The sequence below is a fragment of the Monodelphis domestica genome, chromosome 7 (assembly GCF_027887165.1).
Source record: "Monodelphis domestica isolate mMonDom1 chromosome 7, mMonDom1.pri, whole genome shotgun sequence".
Lineage (NCBI taxonomy): Eukaryota > Metazoa > Chordata > Mammalia > Didelphimorphia > Didelphidae > Monodelphis > Monodelphis domestica.
This window is the reverse complement of record NC_077233.1, coordinates 177470628-177494011: the sequence shown is the minus strand read 5'-3', so window position 1 is coordinate 177494011 and position 23384 is coordinate 177470628. Positions and strand designations below refer to the sequence as shown.

The 23384-nt window shown below is 35.7% G+C and overlaps 1 protein-coding gene across 40 annotated transcripts in view; it reads right to left on the bottom strand.

The window, feature by feature from the left end:
* The window catches only part of RBFOX1 (RNA binding fox-1 homolog 1), a 2817840-nt gene that overhangs the window by 224614 nt on the left and 2569842 nt on the right, over window positions 1-23384 (bottom strand). The window lies entirely within an intron of this gene.

The window sequence follows — 23384 nt, the reverse complement described above, 5'->3', positions numbered from 1 at the left end:
TTAAGTTATTATATGTTTGTAAAAATATTTTGATTATCACCATGATTATTAATTTAAAATGAAGGGTTCTAACATGAAAGAATTGCCCAAATTGTTTTCTACAAAATTCTGGCATTCCATGTAATATAAATGGAGATTCCATGAAAGGATTTTAATATTAGCCATGTTTCCTCTCTGAACTATTCAGTTATATAGACAGAGGGACTGGATCTGTGATTTAAAATAGTTTGAGGAAATCCTAGGAAATCTTCTAACAATGCAGGCTGGCAACTTCACTGCAACTTATCATTTGGGGAGTTACAGAAAACAGATAGGTTAAGTGACTTGCAAGGGTCAAATAGCCAGTGTGTGTCAAAGAATGGGACTTGACCCCATCTCTTTCTAACTCTGAGGCTGGATTTCTTCCCATTATCCCACACTGCCTCTCAATCATTAAATTATATGTGTATCAAAAATGCTTGTTTTGTACAATTTTTTTTCAAGATGAAAATAAGCTTAATTTCTCCTCTTTTGCTCCCCAAAGTCCCGACTCACCATTACCTTGGTTTATTCTAGAGCCAGAACTTATCAGTTCCATCAACACATTTCAAAACTCAAAGAGATCTGTGAACAAACCAGTTTGGGTAATCTTTCACAAAGGAAACTTCATTTTCAGTACTCTTTTCTGAGGCTCTAAAAAAAGGGTTATTTTTGTTGTTGTTATTGTCCATAAACAGAGCTTAATTAATTAAGCTTCAGCTTAATCAGAATTCACTTACTTCATTTGAAAAATCATTCAAATTCAAAAGCATTGTGGAGCACTAGAAAAGAAACTGGGTCTGGAGTCAGAACCCCTGAACTTTAATCCCAGTACTATTACCTATTAACTGTGTGCCCATGTCATATCATTTAAAATTTTAGTCGTTTGTGCATACATCAATTCTTCAACTAGAGTAAAAGTTCCTTAAAGGCACAGGAACTATGTGGCATTAATATTTCTACCTCCCCCCAGCACTTTTGTGACACAAAGGAAAACCCTTAATAATAAATTGTTCAGGTGATCTGAATTGAATTGGGTGACTTATTCCCTAAGCTTTGGTATTTTCATGAGTGACCTCTTATAAGAATAAAGTATAAAAATACTATGAAATTGTAAAGTGATATTCAAGTAATAATAATGGCATTTACACAGTGCTTTAAGTTTTGCAAAGTGCTTTCCAAAAATTATATCATTTGAACCCCACAATAAGTCTTGGAGGTAGGTGCTATTAATTTTAATTAATTTTATATTTGAGCAAATAGAGGCAGACAGAAGTGATGTGACTATCTAGGATCATGCAGCTATATACAGTGGCTGAAACCAAATTTGAACATAGGCCTTTCTGACTCAAGGTCCAAGGCTCTATCCAACTACTTTAATTATGGCTCACAACTATAAAAGTAACAATAATAAGACAAGATGTAAAAGTTTCAGTATATGGATAAACCATGGCCTGTTGGTCACTCTTCTTTGTCATATATACTTTCATTTAAAAACTAGCAAAGACAGAAGTAACATTTTGGGGGCAAAAAGTTTCATTACCACCAATAAACTAAAGCTGTCTAACAATCATGCAATCATTAGATGACAGATCTAGATATGGAAAGGATCTTGGATGCCATCTAATCTAATTACCTGATTATACCTATAAGAAAGGAGCAGCTAAGTGGGGCAGTAGATAGAGTGTCAAGTATGAAGTGGGGAAGACTCATCTTCCCAAGTTCAAATCTGCTTTGGATACTTACTATGTGACCTTGCCCAAGTCACTTAACCCTGTTTGCCTTAGTTTCTCATCTGTAAAATGATCTGGAGAAAAAAATAGCAAATCTCTCCTGTACCTATGCCAAGAAAAACCCAAATGGGGTTATAAGTATCTCAAACTCAGCATATTGAAGGATTGTTTTCAAATGAGCAATATTATTTTTATCAAAATTATCAAAATACTTTGTGGTGGCCAAAAATTGGAAAACGAGGGGATGCCCATCAATTGGGGAATGGCTGAACAAATTGTGGTATATGTTGGTGATGGAATACTATTGTGCTCAAAGGAATAATAAAGTGGAGGAGTTCCATGGAGACTGGAACAACCTCCAGGAAGTGATGCAGAGAGAGAGGAGCAGAACCAGGAGAACATTGTACACAGAGACTAATACACTGTGGTACAATCGAAGGTGATGGACTTCTCCATTAATGGCAATGCAATGTCCCTGAACTATCTGCAGGTATCTAAAAAATACTATCCACCAAGCAGAGGATAAACTGTGGGAGTAAAAACACCGATGAAAAGCAACTGCTTGACTACAGGGGTAGAGGGGATATGACTGAGGAGAGACTCTAAATGAACACTCTAATGCAAATACCAACAACAGGGAAATGGGTTCCAGTCAAGAACACATGTGATAACCAGTGGAATCGTTATGCTATGGAAGAGGGAAAGGTGGTGGGAGGGGGGGCGGGGAGGAAAAGAAAATGATCTTTGTTTCCAGTGAATAATGTTTGGAAATGACCAAATAAAATAATGTTTAAAATTTTAAAAAATTATCAAAATACCATTATTATTATTGTTATCAGATATTATGATGAAACTATCTTTGAATTCCACATTTACTGAAATGACTGAACTAAGACAATAACAAAAAGGAAACCAAGGCACAAAGAGCTGAAGCTGTCTATAGCCACATAGGTATTAAGTGGAAGAGACAGGATTTGAACTTGGGTATTCTGACTCAAAATCCAGTATGCCTTTCATAAGACACACTGTCTTCCATATCAGACCCAACCAGGTTTGGAAAGAAAGAGGCTAGAGTCCTCTTTCTTCCCATATGATGCCATCATGATATATCATCAGGCTGTCAGACAGTCAGATCAGCCTATTTATCACTTCTTCCTGTCAGAAAACCACACTGAAAGCAATAGTAACAAAGTAGAATGAAATCATTAACGCACAGGTTAAGGTAAGAGTCACTGCACAGTTTCTCGCTGGCATTAAAACAAAGAAAATTCGGAAATAAAGAATAGTTAAGGATGGACGCGAACGGACTCTATAAGGAAGCTATATTCTGGGGTGACTTTCACCTCTCCTTGAACAGGGATCTAGCAACTCTAGGAAATGCTATGCTGTAAAACTTTTCTTAGTCACCCCACCCAGCAGTGGCGCCTCTTCCTTCCTCTGAATTGGTATCGTACATCCTGATACTTAAACGCTACAAGGAAAAGGAAAGGATAAGTTTGTATACGCGTTAGCCTCTTCCCCAGATTGCCCGAGCTCGTGCGGTGGATTCCTTGTGGTGTTGCCTTCAACTGTCGCTACTCTGTGTAAAATGCTGAGGATACAAAAATAAAAATCGGATACAGTCCTTAGCCCTCCAGCAATTTACATTGCCCCAACTCTTGTAGAGACCTCAATAAATGTTTGCGGACTGACTGACTGATCACTAGGGACATGGGAGGCGATCCAAAAGGCTGCGGAATGGAAGGGTGCTCTGGCCGTCACGTCCTACTGCCCAGTGCAGTGTGGGAAATCCAAATGCCCTGAGCTCTCCCTATAAGGACCCTTCCTTAAATTCTATGGGTTCTCAAAGGGGAAAAAAGAGCTGAAAGGTGTTTTTATTCCCTTTGCTTTCCCAAGCTGACAGGCTTTTCAGAGGGGAAAACTAAGGATCGAGGCGGGGAAAGCTGTGGCTCCTCCGAACCACTTTTACTCGCAATACCCAAATGATACATTTGCAGGCAAAGCTTCTTTCCTAAGCTTCCATTTCTGCAAAAGCAAAGCCTACTTATACAATCATTTCATGATTTTTGAACAGAACATTCAGTATATGTGGGAGTGACTCATTTGCATAGAGGTAGGATGGGGATTATTAGCACATTAAAGTACACAAGCAAAAATACACATGAAGGAAAATTCCTTTATCCTAATGCAGACTCCAGCATCCAGCCTTGAAATCTTCCTCCACCTTGAGTGTGCCCGGCATGAACACCCTTGCCCTTGTGGTAGGAAGATGAAGCATTACACATGTCCATTTCCAAAGGCCCTAAGGAGCCAGACATTTTATCCAGGTAATGGTTTAGCAAAGCAAATCAAAAGCAATCGGATCACTGTCGAGTGTGTACATGGGATACTCAATGGGCCTGCCAGAGGGGAGTGATGGGCAGCCCTAAAAGCTGACCCTTAAATAACAGATGCTGCTCTCAATGGAGCTTGACTGACACTAGCCTTTCAAATGGGGGGAAATGAGACTGCTGATCCTTAAGCAGAGATCTGAAGTGGAAACTCAGCTCCAGGAAGGCCATTTCTTAAAACCCAGGATCTGTTAAAGTCTACAGCCAGCTACACAAGAGAAATTTGCACCATCTTTCTCTATCTGATTACAGAAAATCAAATAATTTAATTTATTCACTACTCCACCTTCCACACTGAACTCTGGTTTCTCACCTAAGGATTTGTTGTCTTGGTGAGAGGTCACTATATCTAGGCCTTACTGGACAGAGTAATCAGACCATATTACAAGATATCCATCTTTCTCTTTTTCCTTCTTTCCCTAAAAATCACCACACCCACATACATACCTACACACTGTCCCCAGTACTTTGTTTGGTACTCAACTTTCACACTGAACACAAGTTTTGTGTTAATGGGTACTATCTAATCCAGTTTAATACACATTTAAAATCCTGCTGGGTGTAAAATCCTAAATGCTAAGGAATCAGAGACCAAAAATCATTCCTGACCTCAAACTGCTCACATTTCCCTTTGGGAATACAATTTAGAAAATAGAGAAGTCTAAAATGATCATTCAAAAAAGAGAAATACTATTATCACTCAAAGGAATGAAGAAAGGTTTTATATAGGAGCACATGGCCTGAGCCTCAAAAAATACTAAGAATTCTAAGAGGTAAAGGAAAGGATAAAGTAAATTCTAGGTTTTTATGAAGGAAATGAGGTTGGAGAACAAGTGCCAAGTTAGAATCATAGCCAGTAGGCCAAATGGCTAAATAAATGAGTCCAAAAAGGGAAATATTGTGCAGCAAATTTGGAAAGATACACTGGAGTCACATTGAAAAGGGCTTAGAAGAATGTCAAGTTAAATGCAAAAGAGAGTTGCTGAAAAGTCTTGAGAAGGGTAGTGACATGAACAGACTTGTGCTTTAAGAAAACAAGCATAGAAAATGCCTTCGTGAGGAGAATTTGGGGCCTTGTGTAGGATTTTAGGAGCAGATGCTGTTGTAAATGTGGTAAAAATCTGACTAGAGAGACTAAATGATTTCCAATGTATGAGACATGAAATGGAATTCAGACACAGGGTGAATTGAAGTTCATCTCATCTTAATTAAAGTCTTCTAGATAGATTAATAGAATAAACAAAAATGAAATGCTGAAAGTAATTAGGAAGGCAAATGTTAAACATTTAGAAATCACCATTTATATTGAAAGAGGGTAGCACCTTGGAAAGAGCAATGGTTCTGTATTCAAAGGATCTAGGTTCATATCTTACTTCTGATACTATTACTATGATGTGGAGAAAGTCATTTATACCCCATAGGCTTCATTTTCCTGACCTTAAAAATGAAAGAGTTGGAAAAAATGACCCTTGAATTACCTTACAGCTCTAGATCTATGATTATACTTTTTAAAAAAAGGATTTGTCATTAATCTATCCTCTAGGCACTCTAATGTGCTATAACATTGATCATCTGTGTTCTTGTATGTACCAGGAAGAAACAAAATTGCATTTTTTAAATGTTCCATAATGGAGATATTTACTGTCTCCTTAATCTACCCATTAGTCTAACTCAAAAAAGTTTTATTATATCCAAATGATTTGAGATATTAGCTACTTTCAGTTAAGAAACTCACTTTGATGGTCTCATTAGAGAACAGTAATATGATATGGGGATTTGGGGATTTGACCACTTGCCATTATTAGATGATGGTGAAGTACAAAAGAATACTGGGCAACAAGTCAGGAGACCTGAGTTCTAGAGATGTAGTTCTACTACTGGCTTAGATATGTGACCTTAGAAAAGTAATTTCACTTTAAGGAAACTTAAGTGTGTAAAAATGAAAGGAGGGTACTAGTTCATTAAACTATATGATCCTTAAAAGAATATAAGAAATCCCATCATATAGCTTACTTTTAAAAGGCTTCATCTCTTCTCAGAAACAAATCTCTTCCCCTCACCCCAAAATAGTAAGTATACTTGAACTGGTATTGAAAACTATCATAGAATCTAAAAACCGGATGGGGCTTGACTAATCCATCTTGCTTTTAATCAAGAACTTCTTTTTTCAAAGCCCTTACCTTCCATTGTAGAATTAATACTGTGTATTGGTTCCAAGGCAGAATTGCTATAGGGGCCAGGGAATAGGGGTTAAATTACCTGCCTAGAGTCACACAGCTAGAAAGTGTCCTGAGTGACTAAAAACTTCTACACGATTCCCAGTGAGTTTCTGTTTGAAGTTCTTTGGTAAGAAGGAACTCATTACATTCCAAAGTAGTCCATTTATCTTAAGTTTTTGTTTCCATCAAAACTAAAGTTGCTCTGATGCAACATCTACCCACTACTCCTAACTGACCCATGCATCCAAGGAGAAAAAGTATCATTCATCATTCATGAGACAATCTCTCAAATATCTGAAGCCAAATTTTTCCTATCTATATGAAGTCTTCTGTTGCAGCTAAACATCTCCAGTTCTTTTAATGCCTCTTTATACAATTATCTTCTGAATATGCTTTTAATAAACGTTTTTATATCTTTGCCAAAATGCGCTGAGAATGAACCATAATGCTCCTTGAATATATTGTCTGACTAAAGCAAGATATAGTGGAATCATCACCTCCTTTTTTCTTAATATTATATCTCTTTCAGTGCAGCTGAGAAGAATTTAGAAGAAAAGAAGTGCCTATAAAAGAAGCATCTGAATATCTCAAGTGAAAGCTATTTCTAAAGGGTCAACATTACCCAAACTTCAAAGTATAGGCTCATAGTTGTTGACTCAAATTGAGATTGCCTTCCACCAAAATCCCCAGATGTTATCACAGAAACAGTTGCCTAGTCATATTTCTTTCAACTTATGTTACCAAGTTCATTTGAAACCCAATAAATAAAAACTTAAAATTATTCCCTATTACATTCTTCTCATTATTCAGCTTAGCTCAATTTAGCCTCTTTAGACGTTTCCTAATCCGGACCTTGTCTTTGACCATATTAACTATATCTCTAAGTCTCCCTCTTACAAGTATACTATGTAAACCTTTATCCAAGACACTGACAAAATATGTTAAAAAGTAGAGAATTTAAACAGATCTCCAAATCATCATCAGGCTCTTAATGACAACTTTGCTTCTCCTCATTCATACAGATGCAAATCCTCTTTGTTTTACTATTATCTCCCCCATATTGCTAACTTATCTGCAAGAAAGAGAAATTAAATATTTTGCTCAAGCCCAAATATTCAGTATTTTTTTTAATTCTTATCTGCCAACCTAGTTGCCTTGTCCCCTTCCAAAAAAAAAAATACAAAGGAGATTATGTTAATCTGACATTATCTATTCTTGATGAAATCATATTCACTTTTGGTTTCCTTTCCTACATGCTCACAAATTATTCCATTTAAAAAAATTCTAGAATTTTTATAGGAATCCAAGTCAAATGCACTAGCCTAAAGTTTGTAATTCCACCTTTTTTTCCCCCTTGAAAAGAGAAGTGACTTTTGCCCTCCTTTTGAAGCCAGACTTCTGACACTGAGTAACAAAGTAGGGCCAGACAGGGTTTTGCATAAACTCCATTTATTATACATATGAGAAAGATTTTTATAGACAGTATAGTACTAAGCATTACATCATATTTATGAGGCGTTTCTTTTCCAAAGTTCTGGGGCGCTTTCTCCATTTTCTAGACTATTTCAAAGATCTCTGACAAGCTCAATATCACAAGTTCCTTTTGTATCATTCTATACAGTTCACCATTGCCTGATAACTTGAACTTATTGAGAGCAGGCAAAAGCTATCTTGTTTTCCATTACCTGAAATCCATACTTTCTTCTGTCTTTTCTAATTCAAATATTTTTCTTCTTATTTCTAAGAACACAGAAGCAAAAAAGGAGAGGAGCAATTCAGCCTTCTCAGACTCCATTATCATATACCCAGCCATACTAATCAGTGCTCTTAAACGTCACTGGTGCCTCTCTTGTCCCCAAATAATTTTTTTATGAAAAGTCATTTTTATATCCTTAAAATATAACCTTTCAGCTCATCCAAAAGATCACAGAATTAGGTTTGAAAGATGTGGCACAACTTAAAGGTCATCAAGGATGATCCCTTTTATAGTTTAAATCACTTACTTTGGTAATTAGTTTTCATCTGTATTGCCTCGTTCTATGATTATTTCTCAAGTTAAAGTCCTGCTTTTCAATAAAACTGTAAACTCTGGAAGACTATCTTCTTCAATAAGCCTTTCCTGATCCTTCTAAAACTCATGAATTCTCTCTCTTGATTATCTCCAATTGATCTTCTTTGGAACTTGTCTGTACATTATAATTGTTTGTACGTTTTCTCCCCCATTAGATTGTGAGTTCAATAAATGCAGGGACTTTTTTTTATGCAAAAACCCCAGGGCTTACCATAGTGCCTGGCACAAAGCAGACACTTAATAAATGCTTTTCAACTTGATTTGTCATATGTATTATGTAACTCATGAAATCTGATACATTCTGAGGTATGTAGTATAAACTCAGTGAGTACTTATTGACTTGCTAGATGAGATTGCGAGCTATTGATGTTGCTGGACAGAGAAACATCAAGGTATTTTCAACTTTCAATACAGCAATATTTGGCAGACTAGCAATTTTAAGAGCAGGGTTATTATCTAGGAATAAGTTGAGAGAATTATTACTAATATTCCTGACCCAGAGGTCCATTTGTATCATTCCCATTTTCAGGAAGTTCCAGTGGCTCCCTATTGCTTTTATGATATATTTTTATTATTATAAACATATCAGAAATTATGTATTTTATATGTAAATTATTCTAAGTTATGTATTATTATATATAATAAAATGCAAAATCATTTGTTTGGCATTTTAAATCCTTTAGAAGTTACCTATATCTAATCTTTTCAGATTATATGTTACTCATATAAGTAACATATAAATTCACATAAATTCCTCATAAATTCTATAAACCAGACAAACTGACTTGATTTTACTAAATTACATAAATTCCTCATAAATTCTATAAACCAGAAAAACTGACTTGATTTGCTTTTTTACTATGTATATATATATATATATATATATATATATATATATATATATATCTTTTCCTCTTCCTATGTCTTTCTGTACAAGTTGTTACCAATTTCTGGAATATGGTCCCTCCTTACTTCTGAATCTTAGAACCCCTAATTCCTTTCTTATTTTTTTCTTTCTATCTTAAAATCAATATTAAGTGTCAGTTCCAAGGCAGAAGAGCAGTAAGGACTATAATTTGCCCACGATCACACAGCTAGAAAATATCTGAGGTCAAATTTGAGCCTAGTATCTCCCATGTCCACAGAACCACATGGCTGCTCCCTTAATTCCTTTCAAGACACAGTTCAAATGCTATCTTGCATGGGATGTCTTTCTAGATAGCTCCATAATTAGTACTCCTTTATCATCCCACACACAAAAAAAAATTCTTTGAATTTACTAATCTGTGTAGATATTATTTTCCACAATAGATTGTAAACTCCTTGAGGACAAGGACTTTTGTTTGTCTTTGACTATCCAGTGCCTAGCACAGCATAATTTCTTAAGTAAATGCTTAATGAATTGAATTTGACAAACGTGTAAACTGCAATACCTCTTATAAGCTAAGATGGCTTCCTTTGTTAAAAGACTAAATAGTGATGTGGAAGGGTGATTTCAACTTCCAAAAGGGCATACCAACAGGGAATCATTTAAAGCATAGGGAGGACCTAGCTTAATTAATCTGTGCCACTTACCAGCTGTGGCATCCCTGATTTTGGAAACTGTCTGTCTCTCCAAAGGTCACAAGAGTGGTGGAACTAACAGGGGACCTGGGTCCACCTGTCACTCAAGCTGAGTGGTCTGGGGAGCCAATTGATAATCCATTAATGTTTGTCAGGATTTGCACCTGCACCAATTTGCTTCCCCTCTTCTCGATATTTTGTCTATGTTAACCAAGGAAGTTGCTGCAAATGTACAATAAACTATGCCCAGAATTAAGGAACAAGAAGAGATCAGATTATATCTCATTTTGGAAACTGAGTAAGGTTTTCCATCTAAAATTGTTTGTTATTGTAAAAGTCTGTCTCATTAATACCACTATTCTCTGAATTGAGATAGAGGTATTTGTCATGAAGCATTATAATTGCAAAATATTTGCATTTATAAGTTACTCTAAGGGAAAACAAAAGGATACATGATAGAGCATAAAGCAACACAACTTTGGTTCTTATTTGATAGTGGTGGCAGGTTTAGATTCATTCTCTTGCCAATAAATAAACATTTATTAAGCATCTGCAATATGCCAGGCATTATGTTGTCTTATGTACATGGCAGGTTGAAAACATGTGAGAACCAATGATTTTTTGAGCAAGAAATACCAAAATCACATGCTTGTAGACATGTATAACTAGAAAGGGAAGAGAACTAGTCCACTGACAAGAAAAAAGACAATATATGGACACCTAAATGATACATTAGTATTCCTACATATTAAAGGAACTACAGCAAGGCCTGTGGCATTAACAGTAGACTGTTGTTGAGTAATTCCAGTCCTGTCTAATTCTTTGTGACCCCCCTCATTTTACAGATGAGGAAACTGAGACTCAGGGAAGTTATATAACTTACCCAAGGTAATGGCAAGAGAGACTTTTCTTCTAAAAAGAGGAAGCATCAGTATTTTATTCACATACACATACATATATACATGTATACACACATACATATATGTCAAACAAAATTTATAGGGAGAACTTTCAGAGCCTTCAAAAATAAAATAAGGAAAAGTGACTCAATCATGAGGAAATTCCTACCCCCTCCTCAGCGAATACAAATTAATAATGGTATAATATACTGATGAATAAAAATTTGGCAACTACTTGTTAAATATCTATTCTGAGGCTAGGAATAGGCTAGACACTGGAACTGATCTCCGAAATAATTTCATACTTGTTTTCTTCTACAGACAAATTGTTTGTGAGCTTTACTTATGTGAAAACTTTTAGCAATTGAGATTCTCTAACATCAGACCCATAACAGCTAGATATATGAACTAGCTATAAAAGATGGTATCATAAACAAATTAGAGGAGAAGGGAAAGAGATACATTTCACAGTTATGGAGAGACTCCTTGACCAAATGTGAAGAAGAGTGGACAACTTTGAATACATGAAATTGACATTTTTTTGTGTAAAGAAAGTTCTTGCAGTTAGAATTAGAAAGAAACAAGAATAGGGAAAAATCATTACAGCAAATTACTTGTCTAAAGGACTGTTACTTAAAATAAAAAGGGAAATGATAAAAATACGTAAGATCAAGAGCCATTCCATAATTTAATCAAAGAATATGAACAGGTAAATCCAAGACAATAAATAGAAACTATAAGCCACCCTATGAAAAAAAATGCTACAAATCACTAAGAAAATATAAATTCAATCTACTATGAATTTATATCTCACAGCCTTCAGAAAACTGAAAATAAATTAAATGAGAACTGTTAGAAAAGCTGTAGGAGGACATATACATTAATGTACTATGAGTGGAGTTGAGAAGTGATATAAACAATATATAAAGTGATTTGGAACTAGACCCCAAAAGTCACTAAATTGTACATGCCCTTTGACCCAATTATATTTCCACTCTAGGTCTACCCCCAAAGAGATCAAAGAAAGAATAAAAGACTCCAAATGGATGAAAAAAAATGGATAAATAAAAAATATCTATAGCAGCTCTTTTTGCAGTAGCCCAAACATGGAAATTAAGGGAGTGCTCACTTATTGGAAGAATGAGCAAAAAATGTTACATTAATATGAATGAAGATTATTATGCCATAAATAAGGGAAAAAAAGTTAGAATGAAAGAAATTTAAGAAGATTTCTATGAACCAATTCAGGATGAAGTAAGAAGAACCATGAAACAATTTGTTTAATAAATACAAGGAAAACAGCTGTGATAAGCTTAAGAATTCTGATTAATGGAAGGACCAATCATGATTCCAGAAAAGTGATGATGAAGCACAATTTTTACTTCTTGGCAGAGAGATGATGAATTGTAGGTACAAAATGAAATAAACCTTTTCAGATGTGACTATTGTGTGATTTATTATTATTATTATTATTGCTTGAACATACATATTTGTTACAAGGGAGAGTTTTTTCAAAGGGGAGGAATCTAGGGGTAAATAGGACTGTAACAATTGTGATGCAAAAAAAGTAAATGTCAATGAACGATTTTAAAAATAAACAGAGAACAGAAATTCAAAAGAGGCAGAGGCAAACAGCAACAAATTGGCACTACCGCATTAAATTTAATAAAGATTCACAGTATCATATGCAATGCTATAAACAAGGAACAGACAATGGGAAGGAAGCATGAGGTAGTAGATAAGGTGTTAGTCTCTGTGTCATGAAGACCTGGTTTAATTTCCACCTCTGACATCTACTTTCCTGACAGTGTGATCCTAAACAAGTCACTTTATCTCTCAACGGTCCTAAAATTACAAAGAAGGTGCTTGATAAATAGAAATTTCTCACCAAGAGTTACATAAACTAGTGAAATCACTAATTTCCCTCTCTCTATCCTCAAATCTCCTTCAAGAAAATCCTCCCATATGTTGTTATTTTAAAGTGGGATGTGCTTCTAACTACCTGTACCTTATAACCCTAAAAGTTAGTTACAAATATTTTCCATTTGAAACATATTGACACACATTTAAGAGATGTTTCTTTCCTTTTTTAATTTCTCTTAAAAATAACAAAATCAAATCATATCAGGAAACATTGTGGGATCAAAGCATACATTTGTGAACAAAGAAACCAAAAGTTTAATTGGTTATGAATCAACAAATGAGAAATAACCATTTTTACTTGTAACAAATATACCAACACTATTTACTAATCTTGTAGACACCTTTGAAGGTTCTGTCAATGTTTAAGCCCCATATGTCTATACCATCAATGGTCTATATCTTTCACATGATTCTAGATCTAACTTTTCACCTACATACTTATAATTAGAGGACAAGAGAAATAGACAAGAGAAGGGAAAAGAGCACAGGGCAGAGTAGGCTAGGGAAAGGAAGGATTTCAGGAGCAGAAAGAATGACAATGAACTGTGGTGAACTTGACTTGCATGTAGCTTCTGCCATCTTAATAAGGTGAGAGCAGCTTGGGGATTCCAGGAAACTGCAGCCCAGTCACTGCCATATGGAGCCAGCCTAGTATCTGTCAAGTTCACTTAGCACATTTTCTCTTTGGGGAGTCAGTCATTCTGGCAATTTAGTTCTGGGAGAGGGGCGGGATAAGGGCTATTGAAATCTTAAGGCAAATACCAGTAAAAACTGATCAAGTGAACTCCAAGATAGCATTCTCCATAATTCTTGGCTGGAGAACATATTAGCAATGATCAAGAGGAGAGAAACAATAACATATATTAAAAAACCTGAATTCTAGGAGGCAATAATAGGCTAGATTCTTGTCATTGGGAGAATGACCCACATTTAGATTTTCTTCTATTTTATTTCTCCCCTTGTCAACCCCAAACAACTAAAGAACCACATTTTCCCAATTTTATCATCTATAAGAATGCTATTTATTGATGTTGGCCTGTCATGCATAACTGTAATAGGTAATAACAATTTAGAATTCTCAGAACCAGAGTTTTTAGGGGATGTGAGGATAAGAGAATAGTTTATTAAGGAGGTCATTCTACATTAGTATATATGTGTGTGTTATACGAATTTGTGTGTGCATACACACACACACACATATATACACCTCTATGAATATGTATATGAATGTGTATGCATATGTTATTTCTCAGGCTCCCAGCAAAAGATGGTAATACTCAAGAGACTGCTAACTTATAAAATTCAAAGGATGGAGGTAAAGTCATAATGACTCTTGGGCTCTAAGTAAGAGCCAGAATTCTTAATACTTTTTTTTTTCTGTTGCAAGATAGTATAAAAACAATGCTGGCTCATGATCAGCCAAACCTGACATATTTATATTCAACCTCATACATCATTGCAGGGATTTGGTGATGAGACCAAATCTAATTGACATCATCTCACTTGTATAAGTACAGGAGTGGGGAAAGAGGCTTCAAAAGCACATGACAATCATCCACTGATAAGAAACAGATGAGAGGGATTGTGTTTCTCATTGTTTATCACATAGTTCCAAAATGTAACACTCACTACTCTATGGCAACAGTCATGGGTTTGGATTTGGTCTATGAGTCAACCCTGAAAAACAAGTGAACTCTCTCTCTAAAGTGGTCCTTAAGGGAAGATCTACTCCTAAACTAGCTCAGGCTCATGAGTGATCAGTTATGGCCCATCTTTGAAGTCTATTCACCAGTATTGTTTGTTGGTCACCTCCAACATTTCAGGACATCTAAGCTATGAAATTATTTTTCATCAAAATGAAAAATAGTTCATGTAGTGCCTTGACCTGGTACTAAGGTGGGAATAAGAGGAGAATGTCTAAATATATATAAATATATATATATATACATATATATATATATACACACACACATAGGTTATATATCTAAATTAGTTTTTCTATAATAAACATGTCTGAGGGTGCAGAAAACTACAACCTCTGAGTGATGAGCTATCCAGAGAACTATCATTTCTTTGGACAAAATTTATTTTCTTAGCTAGAGTTTCAGTGTCTTAAAAACTGAGAAGCTGTGCTAGAGTTGGAGTCAAGAATATTTTGGTTCAATCCTGCCTCAGGTATTTATTAGCTATGGGACCCTGAAAGAAGTCAATTCACTTGACTTTCCTGAGATTCTATTTCTTCATCTGTTAATTGGGAAATGGATGGTGGACTTCAAGGTCTCTCCCAACCAATAATAGATTGATAGATGTTTAATGATTAGCTCTTCATAAAAAAGCTTTGCATGAGAGACTTATAAATGTAATCTACATGATTAACATCTCCTTTATCACTTTCTTAAGTCTGAATCATCAACAAAAGAATTAATCAAGCCTTGATTTATAAAATAACCTGATTTCTGAAGTATAAATTCTCATATTTAAAATTTAGCAATTGGTCCCCAAGTACGAGTTGACTCCAGTGTGACTGTTTCCAACTCTAAATCTATGACCATAATTCTGTGTAAAATGAGGTACAGTGTTTTGAGTGGAAGCACAGTGAATAGGAAATAAGCAAGAAGACTTTATAGAGAATAGCTTTGGAAATACAGGCTCAAAAACATGACTATGCTGCCATCGATCTGGCTTAGATTTTAGTCTGAACTGGGTTAGAAACCAAATTTTATCAAAAGGGCAACAGCAACCATAACAACTGGTTATTGAATTGTTTCAGACTTTTTGAAAACAATGGAAGGAAACAGGTCAAAAGTAAGAGAGCACATTTTGGGACAAGGCTGTCAAGACTTCTAATAGAACAAAGAGCACTATTGCAAATGGGCTATGTAGTAAGGGACTTGGGACAAAGGAGTAGTGCCAATCCAAAATAAAAATGAAACAGTAGAGGGAGCCATTGAGTTGAGTCTTGGGGCTTCCAATTGGAAGAAAAATGAAGAGTTAAAATAAAAGTAGGCAAGTCCAAGGCAAGAAGCATCCCCTTTGGAATTTTAGTATAAGATTATAAATGAGTATTCTGTGTCCTTTCCAAGTATTAGTAATGCTCCTGTAAATTTTCTGGGAGTCCTCAGCTTGTTGAACAATCTTCTATTGTTGCAAATGTGAAAGTAGTATGGAATTGGACTAAGAGATCCTGAGAAACTATGACCATTGAGATAAGAGGAAGCTGGATATCAACCTGATTTACAAAGAGTAAAGAGGGATCTGGGTCAAAAGGTTCACTTTATAATATGGTAAACATAGGAAATGAATCTGTTATTCACTGATATAGAGAACTCCCAGAAAAGGGACTTTACTCTCCTTATCAAGTTGACACCTTTTCTGCAACTTATTTTTTGTTGTTCAGCTCTTTTCAACCCCATTTGGGGTTTTCTTAGCAAAGATCCTGGAGTGGTTTGCCAATTTCTTCTCCAGGTCACTTTACAGAAATGGAAGCAATCTGGGTTAAATGACTTGCCCAGGGTCACATAGCTAGTATCAAAAGCCACTTTTGAATTCAGGAAAATAAGTCTTCCTGACTACAGTGTTCAACTTAAGAGTGTCAAGAAATTGTCTAGAACAAGAAAAGGTTAATAATATTGCTAGGTCACACAACCAATCTATGAGAAAGGTGGGGCTTGAATTTGGGTCTTTCTGGCTCTAAGTCAGCTCTCTATCCACATGCCTCACTGCCTCTCTTAATGAAATAAGGTTCTTAATATAGTTAAACTCACTCATTTGAACTAGATGAAAGGATGGCTAATTTAAATTAGTGAAAAGTCTGAGTTGAGAAACATGGATATAAATGCTAGTTGACTGGAGGACTGAATCTGGAAACCTGCATTTGAGTTTGATTCAGTTCAACAAGTATTTGTTCATCTCAGTCAGAAGAATCCTGGGCAAACGGATTTACGCCCCTGAGTTTCTTCATCTGTAACATGAAAGGTTTAACTACAGAAGATCTTTTATGACCTTTCCAGATTTAAAATATTAGGGTCGTTAGGAAAGACCTACATGAAATTATGAAGAGTAAAATAAGCAGAATCAAGAGAACATTATAAAAAGCTACAGAAATATTGTTGGAGGAGTGACTTGTGTATATCCACATTCAGAGAAAGAATTGGCAAACCGAAATAAGACAGTTCTATACATACATATATCTATCTCTTTGTCAAATGATTCCTTCTCTAATGCGGGCAGGGAGTGAGAGAGGTAACTGGATATTTAAGCAGAACAAATTAATTTTAAAAAGTTATAAGTTTTTATGGAACAGTAGAAGGAGTGATGGATTTGGTAACAAATGAACTGGATGGGAATCATGGCTCTGAAATTTATTAGCTGTGTGACCACAGGCAAAGCACCTAACCTTTATGATCCTCAGTTTCCACAGCTCTAAAATAGAAAAAAAAAAAAGACATTTGCATTACAGACCTCACACAGATGTTATGAGAAAAGCACTTTACAAAGTACAATAGTTGTATAACTATACATATGCTATTACAAATATGAAATCATATATCATAAATATAAGTATCTATGTGTATATATAATAATACCTCAATTATGGTAATAGGTTTCACATGACTCATTTTGTCTTGAGAATATCGTTGGGGAGATCCAAGTAGAAGCCAATATTAATTTCTAATTACCATAGTTTTGCCTATAAGTTGGTGCTTCTGATGTACTTGGGAAAAAAAAGTGTGTATTTTGAAAACATGAAGATAAAATTTTATGGCAGCTATGGGGCACACAGTGCATAGTACTCCAATCCTAGAGAGACCTGAGTTCAAATCCAGCCTCAGATACTAACTTGCTATGTGACCCTGGACCACTCACTTAGCCTTATTTGCCTCAGTTTCCTCATCTGTAAAATGAGCTAGTGAAGGAAATGGCCAAAAGACTTCAAAGAAAACCCTAAATGGGGTTGGGAAGAATCAGATATAACTGAAATGAATATACAACAAAAACAGGCAGCATTTTAGAGTAGAAAGGTTCATTGAAACTGAGTTTAACTGCTGGGTAGCTCCATGTTATGAAAGTTTCGTGAGTCTAGGAGAGCTTCAGTTTCCTATGTATAAACTATAAGGGATGAATGATGATCTTTAATATTATGTGTGAATACTTTTATCTTAAGTACCTTTTTTTACATTTTTGAATTATTTTACTTACCTTTGTAGAAAGAGTTTTCTCCTAAAGATAAAGTTTATCTGAGTCTTCATTTGAATGCATATTCAATCAAGAAAAAGGGGCTGAAGGAACTCTAGTAGATCTCATCAAGTTAAGCTTTTGTTGCAAACATTGGGATTTAAAGAATATCATTACATGTGACAAAATGCAAGACACAATAAGGGCTGGTAAGTGATATTAATCACCTTCTTTGTGCTTTTATAATTCTCTAAAATGGTTGTCCCCATATTAATTCAGTGAAAATATAATTATTTCTATTTAATAGAAGAACAAACTAAGGCCCCAAGTAGCTAAATGACTTACTAGGCAGTGGGAGAGCTGGGACTAAAACCCAAATCTGTATTTTTTTTCCATTAGATATAAGTTATTCAGAATAAATTTATAGTACTATAGTAATTCCCATTTGTAATTAATGCAATACCATTATGATAAGTGTCAAAATTCATATGTACTTATCCAATCACTTTAATAGGTTCTGACAGAATTCAGTGATTTTTTTTTAATGAAGTAGGGTTTTTTTTTTTTTGGTGGGGGAGCCCTAAGACTTCAAATTCCTAACTTTTCATTATGTTTCTTTTGCAAGTTGTTAGGGTCAGTTCCTATATAAATGCTTCTGAGAATAATAATGGCTTGCAAAGGAGTGCATCTATAAATAGCTTCCTGTGACAGCTTTAAGGATAATCTTTTTGAAAATGTGTAAGTTGATCTCTGAACACCATAGGCTATACAGAAATTTCAAAAAGGCCAATGTTCTATCCCAATTTTGAGAGATTAGGATTTCTAATAAAGGGGGAAAATTAGATCTGAGGGTGATTCTGTGAATTTCACTCCCTTCATTTCTATTAGAAGAGGAAGAGAAATCATAAATATTTTGCCTAATCTCCAAGCATGCATCATTACACATGATCAAAGCATGTGTTGGGGAAGAAGTGTACTACAATAGACAGATGGGATGGTTTTGGTAGAAGAGCACTGGGAAAGAAATCAGGAGACCTGATTCTTGGCTTGGTCCACTTACTAACTTGCTGTGTGAACAAAGGCAAGCACTTGACCATTCAAAGCCTCCTCTCTGTAAAACAAGGCTCAGAGCTGAGTCCCTAGATTAGATCATGAGACCAGAGTTTTGGAGTTGGAAGAGATCTTTTTGGGCAGCTAGCTGGTATAATGGAGAAAGCCCTGGGCTGGGAATCAGAAAGACTCATCTTCCTCAGTTCAAATCGAGCCTCCGACACTGACCAGCTGTGTGATCCTGGGCAAGCTGCTTAACCCTGTTTGCCTCAGTCCCTCATCTGTAAAATGAGCTGGAGAAGGAAGTGGCGAACCACTCCAGTATCTCTGCCAACAAAACCCAAATGAGGTCACGACAAGTCAGGCATAACTGAATAAGGACAACAACAAAGGCATCATTTTAGAGATGAGGGTTCTGAGTCATAGAGAGAAAAAATGACTTGTTCTAGCTACGTCACACAGCTAGTGTCTGGGGGAGGCTATGAACCCGGGTACTTGACTCCAAGTCTGTTGCTCATATGAGGATGCCTCCATAACTCAAAAGACCAATTAAGCAATGCCAGAGATAGACACGTACAGTTAACAGGACCATGCCCCTCCATTAATACACCATGCATGACCTATGGGGGAAACAGAAGATGGTTCCCTTGTTCTTGCTTGTTCATCCCATAAAATGGCTATTTTTTTAAAAGTAGGAACTTCTACCAGATTTACACCAAATGTTCCTCTCTCCTCATGTTAGCAACATCTGACAATGAAGAAAATTATCATCCCATGGCTTCCAAACACATATATATGCTGCAGATTTATATGGAGCAACTTTAAGCGAAACATCTGGAGGGCTGAAACTTTTACTATATTTTACTTTAAATAAGGTCACTAAAGGCTGAGCAGAATTTCAAATAACTTCTAAATTCCACAGTTGAGGATTTACACTTTTTGTCTCTGGACTGAATGATAATAAATAACAAATATAATACTGATCACAATAACAGTTCATCCTTATAGGTAAGTCTTCTGGTTTGCAGCACATTACTTATATAGGCATCCTATTCAGTAGCTACTGCGCATAGTGACCTCCCCATTTAGCAGAGGAAGAAACTGAGGCTTAGAGAGGGATTTTATAAATTACCTAGGATTAAATAGCTCAAAAGTGGTCCAGCTGGAAGTTGAACTCAGATCACCAAGTCTAGTATCCTCACCTGATCGTGCTGTCTCTGAATATAACCCTTAAAACTACAGTGAAGGGGCAAACCTCTTTATTCCTGAGTTGTGTCCTAAATCACTATTTTCAATATATATTATAAGAGATAAAAAGGTTCTCCCATATTAATAAGCTTAGCTAGTCTCTAAGTAATTCCTATAGTACAAGAGAAAGTGGTCACCAGTGTTCATGATAAAAATGGCTTTAAGATGGTAAGTTCTTTCAAAGTTCAACTCAGGAATTCATGATTTAACATCTTCCATTGCTCACAAGGTCCTTTTTCTGAAGCATTTTTAAATTTTTTTTAAACCCTTACCTTCCATCTTGGAATCAATACCGTGTATTGGTTCCAAGGCAGAAGAGTGGTAAGGGCTAGGCAATGGGGGTCAAGTGACTTGCCCAGGGTCACACAGCTGTGAAGTGTCTGAGGCCAGATTTGAACCTAGTTCCTCCAGTCTCTAGGACTGGCTCTCAATCCACTGAGCTACCCAGCTGCCCCTTGAAGCATTTTTAAAAGACAGGAGAACCAGTTTTTCACACACAGCCTCCACTGACAAAGCAGCATTTCAGGTTCTTAAATGATATTGAATGTCAAGATTTACATTACTCACAAAGGTGAAAGTCCTGGTAGCCTGAAAGGTATATGTGTCATCTTAATGTTAATAATCTGATAGGTGGGAGGGAAAGATCTATTTGTAAGTTGTCACAAAAAACTATCTTTCAAGTGACTCAAGAGGTAATGAGAGTCTTGGCATTCATCTCTCCAAGAACTCCACAGACTATGAGCAATTTCATTCTAATGCTCTTTCAGGTAGAATTTATTGTTTTAATTAATATATATATATGCATATATATATATGTATATAAAGTGGGGTCTTTTTAAAAATTAGACACTCAAATGTACCTGCTTTATAGTGCTCAAAATGGAAGAAAGTATGTTGGCTTCATAGTATAAAAGATTCTTTCATTTTGTCTCTCTTTCCCTTTGTAAATAAAAACTTTTCAGAGAATGGGACACATCAAGTAGTTCTTCAATATATTCTCAGTCCCTACATTTTCTGAGATCATTTATTGCTTTTTTGCTAGTCTACCTCATGTTCTGTAATCAGCCCACTTAATACAAGCTACTTCTCAGAAGCTAACAAGTCAAAATTGTTTACTTTTCCTCTTTCCTCCTGAACTGATAACACCAAGCTGAAAAAGAATGGTGTTCCAAGGGATCAGGAGCATATGTGGTCAACAAGATCAAATGCATTTAACTTTAGTGAGGCACAGTGGAATTCTAGCTTCTGGATTTATAGTTAAGAGTTTGTGAGTTTAAGAGGGCAGCTAAGATGACTCAATAGATAGTGAGAAAGGACTAGAAATGGAAAGTCTTTGGTTCACATCTGGTCTCAGACACTTCCTAGCTTTGTGACTTTGGACAAGTCATGTAACCACTATTGCCTATCCTTCACTATTCTTCTGCCTTGGAAACAATACAAATTATTGATTCTAAGACAGAAGGTAAATAAAAGAATATGTGGGTTCAAGATCCAATTCTGTAACTGAGTATCTGTGTGACATTGGACAATTTTTCTGACCTTCTGTCCCTTAATCCATAAAATGAGAAAATTGAACTATATATAACCTTTACATTCCTTTCCAGTTCTAAATTTATATTTCTTTGACCTTGCCTTATTGGTTTTATTTAATTACAGAGCTTGGGGGGGAGCAATATTTGTCAATCGTTATTGGTTTTTAGTGTAGAAACACTGGTGATAAGTCCATTCATACTCTCTTTTTTATTTTTTTTATCAATGAAATGTGAAAAAAATACCAATGTTCTTTTTTAAAATTTTGAGTTTCAAATTTCATACTTTTCTTTCTTTTTGCCCCTCCCCCCCGCAGGGCAAACAATTTGATGATGATCATACATATGCAGTCTTTCAAAAACATTTTTCCTTATTAGCCATGTTTCAAAAGAAAACAAAAAAGACAAGAAAAATAAAAAACAAACAAACAAACAATATGCTTCTATCTGCATTCAGACTCCATCAGTTCTTTCTCTGGAGATGAACAGCATTTTTCTTCATAAATTCTTCCGAATTGTCATGGACAATTGTATTGCCAAGAATAGTCAAGTCTTTTACAGTTTATCATCATACAATACTGGTTGTATTGTGTAAAATGTTCTCCTGGTTCTGTTCATTTTGCTTTGCATCAATTTATGTCTTTCCAGGTTTTCCTGAAAGCATCTGTCTCATCATTTCTTATAGCACACACAATTATATACAACTCGTTTAGCCATTCTCTAATTCATGAGCATCCACTCAATTTCTAATTCTTCGCTAACACAAAAAAAGCTTAAGCCAATTCATATTACAGTAGGAGCCACTCATGGAGGAATGCTTAACTCGAAGTTAAAAGTTTTGGTGAAGATAGTGAATTTGTTAATCTCTTATTATGTGTCAACTACGAGGTCAAGGAATGGCCATAAATATATGTCTAAATAAAGGACATGTCCGACTCTCAAGATAGATTACCCTTTTTCCTGGTAGAATTTTAGACACTGAGGTGACTCTTCATGACCCTTTCTTGGCAAAGATACTGGAATGGTTTCCTACTTCCTTCTCCACTGACTTAAGGCAAACAGAGATTAAGTGATTTGCCCAAGGAGTAAGTGTGTAAGTCAGGAGTTGAACTCAGGCGTTTTTGACTCCAAGTCCTGGGTTCTATCTGATGCATGACCTGCACTTATCCTCCTTGTGACTATACTTTCCCTTTGAAATTTAATTTGCAATAAATATTAAGTGCTCCCTATTTCCTTTGCACACATACTTTTATGTGAACATGTGCCAGATTCTAGTGAAATTTTAAAAATCACTGCATAGTGACAGGAGGGATAATAAATTAAAATGTGAAGCGGAAATTTAGATAATTCATATACAGAAATACATACATGTATCTATGCAGATAGATACACATCTGAAATACAGATACTACAAAAATCACAGAATACGAGAGTTGGAAGGGACCTTAGCACCCCAAGCCTAGAAGGGAACCGCACTATAACATGCTTGCAAAGTGGTCCTTTAGCCCCTGCTTCCACTAAGATGGAAGCTGCCACTTCCTGGAATTCCCCTTCTGAAAGTTCTCT